This window comes from Calidris pugnax, unplaced genomic scaffold (genome assembly GCF_001431845.1).
Source record: "Calidris pugnax isolate Ruff unplaced genomic scaffold, ASM143184v1 scaffold39, whole genome shotgun sequence".
Classification (NCBI taxonomy): Eukaryota; Metazoa; Chordata; class Aves; order Charadriiformes; family Scolopacidae; genus Calidris; species Calidris pugnax.
Window position 1 is genome coordinate 2,696,874 of NW_015090828.1, and position 3,917 is coordinate 2,700,790.

Consider the following 3,917-nt stretch of genomic DNA (forward strand, 5'->3'; position numbering starts at 1 on the left):
AGGCCAGAATATATGGATTTCTTTACCCTCTGGTTTCTGAATCTTCAGGCAACGTCTAAGTGAAGTGTCTGGTTTCTGCCACCTTCTGGAGCACTGAAGACTAAAACTTGATTAAATACTGGGATATTTGTGGAGTCTCATGATACCCTGCAGCTTCAGTATTAGGAAAGAAAAGAAAAAAAATATCTGATCTTTAAGCTATAAGGGGTAAAAAGATGAGAAAGCCTTGACCACCACCTTAAGATCTGGCACAGGGCTAAGGAAGGAAATAAGAGGTCCTATCCCAGGGGTGGCTAGGAAAGCCAAGGACGTGAGCTGGGATGTAACCCAAGTGTGAGGTCTACAGGAGAGCCTTGTATGTTTTTCTAGGCACGCTGAGAGGAAGAAGCGCCTCGGCTCTACCCTTCTGGCCCACGGCCGTGCTGCCCACCCCACCTGGGGCTCCGTGGGAGAGGAAAGGTGGAGAAGCAGAGCTGCCAAGCTTGCTTCCCTCCCAGGCTGGAATCCACTCAAAAAATGCAGGGCCAAAGCTTGACAGAGAAACTTAGCGCCGCTAACAAACAGACCTGCGCAGAGTCAGGCAGGGTTTTATCTGACATTTAGAAAGCTGAGCTTTAATCTGAGGTTTTTTTTCTGGCATGCTATTAACAGTATGGAGTAGCTTCTCGTGATCTGGTAGGGTTGCAATGCATTTATGAAACAGTTGAAACAAGCTATGTTCCAATGTAGAAAAAAGTTTGAAAGTGGTGAGAATATGTGATTGTGTCTATTTTATGGAGAACAGTCTTGAAAAAAACCAACAAAACAGCCCTTCAGTTTTTAATCAGGTGCTCTTTGAGTTCAGTTTTAGGACACGCATTATGCAGACAAGAAAATAGGACTTTCAGATGAAGTGGGATTTTAAGAAGTGTATTATTACCTGATTTGCATTTAAACTAGCGGAATGCACATTGAGATATTCCAGAGAGAGCCACTGTTTTCTCTTCTGCATCCCAGACAAACATATTTGAAAAATCAGGCCCTGCGTGCCCTTTAGCCCTTGGCTAAAAAGTAATGGGGGGGGGGGGAGAGTTCTCAAAGGGTATGAACTGCGTCAGAACAAATCACTTAATAAAGCTTAAATGCAGTTTTACATGGTAAGTAAATTTTGCTGTTACAAGGGGAAAAAACCCATGTTTTTTCAGCATTTTGTTGGTCATTTGTATGGCAAAGTTGAGGCAACATTTGGCAGCGGCTGCTCCTGGCTCGGTGGATTGTGGAGCTCTGAGTGTGAGCACCCAGAGTCACAGCATCAGGGATGGACTATGGCCCTGCTGCCCCTGGCACTGAGCACTGTCTCCTCAGTGGGATTAAATTAACAGCTTCTGTCAGAAAGGTATCACACATACAAGGTCCACTTAAGTAAATCACAGGGTGAGATGTGTAAAAGAAATTCTTGATTGCCTGGACCATGACCTGTCAGCAAAAAATGATATTGCTAATGCTTGCCTTCATCTTTTACTTGGGGCAGGGGGATTCCTGGCATCTCCCTTAAGAAAGCATCCTTCGCCAAGAAGCATCCCTTCTCCTGAGGGGTGTTTGCTGATGCATCTCCTCCATCCCTTCTTTTTCCAGTTTTCTTCCATCACCTCTTGTTATGCTTGTCTGAATGCTCATTAAAAGTACAGACTTCTTTTCCATGCAGTGAAACAAACAAATATACAACAAAGTTTAATTGAGTAATTAATATGTAATTTTCTGTCTCTTTTATGACAAACCCTTTGACTTCAGGAGAAATGAGTGTTCACCTTCCTTACCTCTGCTAAAGGTGGCTCAGCCTGGCACCTCTGCTCTCCCTGGCTGGGTAGCGTCCAGTCTTGGGCAGCGAGGGGAGGTATCATAGAATCATCTAGGTTGGAAGGGACCTTTAAGATCGTTGAGTCCAACCATTAAACTAACACTGCCAAACCCACCACGGAACACAGAGGAAGCCGAGTCTCACCGAGCCACTGCACGGCCACAGCGCTGCCCTGCTCCTGCTCCCTGATGCGGGATGCTCACGTGGGAGGAAACCACGTGGCCTGATGGCTGGCTTTGAGGCTTGTGATTGCCTCGTGCCAGATGCATGAACACACTTCTGAGCTCTGACAGCGGCAGGACTACACCACACCTGGGCAGGGGCTATGGCAGGGAGGTGCCCAGCCCTCGTCCATCCCAGGCACAACATGGTGCTTGGTGACTCAAGAAGCCAGCAAGCCCAGAGGCAGACCTTTATGAAACATTCAGACACTGTCAGTGCCCATATGTTAGGCAACAGTTGAGCAGTGTTTTTAGGTGGGTAAATACCAGTTAAATCCCTTCCTTCCCACAGGGAAGAAGGTGTGGTAGCACAGCAGATCGCTGTGGAGCACTGCAAAGCCACCCTCCCAAGCAGCTCTACCATGGAGCAGCGTCCCTGCGCTCTTAGCTCAGCAATTGTAATTCTCTCCCAGCTTAAGTCCTTTTGAACAAGGGGTGAAGCCCTCTTGAGAGATGGGCATCCAGGGAGAAGTTCACTCCTGCTTTGAGTCACAGCCTGGCCCGGCCGATGCCCACCCCTGCCTCCCCCACGTGCCACCGCTAGCGAGGGTGCTCGGTGCCTCTTTCCCTCTGGCTGGCAGAACATCTTGTTTGTATCCCCATAAAGCAAAGCTCTGGACCAGAGAGGTTTTTATCCGTCTCTCTCCAGTGAGCACTAAGAGTAGGCTCCAGCCTCCTGCTGCCGGGCACGAGCATCACAGCCCTTTCCGTCCCCTTACCTTGGCCTCAATTTTAGTTACTCTGCTTAATTGGCAAGTTCCGCAGATGTTTTGCAGGACATCAGAAAAGAGCATGCATATATTGGATATGACTTCCTTTGAGGGGCCTTGTTATCTCTGCTAGGGCTTTTTTGTTCCTGTTCCTTGCCAAGATCAAGCATCCAGTCGGATGGAAATCCCATGGTCTCTGCAAGCACAGCTTCGTGTACATTGTCAGTGTCTGAGAGAGGCTGACATCACGCTTGCCAGACCCTTCCATACTACAGCAGGCCTCTCCTGTAATACTTTCCATGGTCACCATCATTATGCAGCTTAATGAGAAGTTGCAGTCTGATTTTGAAGCAGCCTAAATCAGTTTATACTGGCTTCTCATGGATTGGTGGATGCTATGACTGTAGGTGAATAAAAAAGACCCCATTTTTAGATCCGTGCTTACTGACGTGCTTTGAACTCATTCTTCATTATTTATAGCAATGAGCTTGTAGCAACATTTTCCCGTTCTCTACGTTTGTGAAGGTGGAATGTCTCCTCTGCTCTCACTCAGCACCTTACCTGCAGACTGACTGGCTGCTGCAACTGGTACCAGTCCCGGTGTTCTCCTGGCACCAGCAATTCTCCCTTGGCACCCGCTATCAGACTCATGCATCTTGCAGGAATCCTGCCTGCCCCTGCCAGCAGGAAGGCAGTTCTGATCTAACAGGTCAGTGCCCATCATGTGTCTTTAATTACCTCCTAGCTGTTCATTACACCCAGAAGACGTCAGGATAGAGTTTCCAAGCTCTGCTGTAAGCAGAATAAACAGCAAAGAACAAACGGTAACTGAGCTCAGCACGACTTTCTTGCTCCTTTACAAAGCCCTCTAGTTTCCAGTTCCCCCCATGCACTGTCTCTTAAATGCGAGGGAGTATTTAAAAAGTGAAATCTCTATTTTTCAGCCCTGAGAGGCAGAATACTGGCCTACCTCCCTATTGATTTCAGAAATACAATTTTTTTCATTATTCCCCATCTTTTACGTCATGATCTAAGGCCCTCAAAGTCCTGAGATCCTTGAATTTTAACACCACGCTTTTACAGGATGAGTTCATCAGTTTGCAAGGATCAATGTCTAAAATGCGCAAATAAAACTGACAGAACCATAAA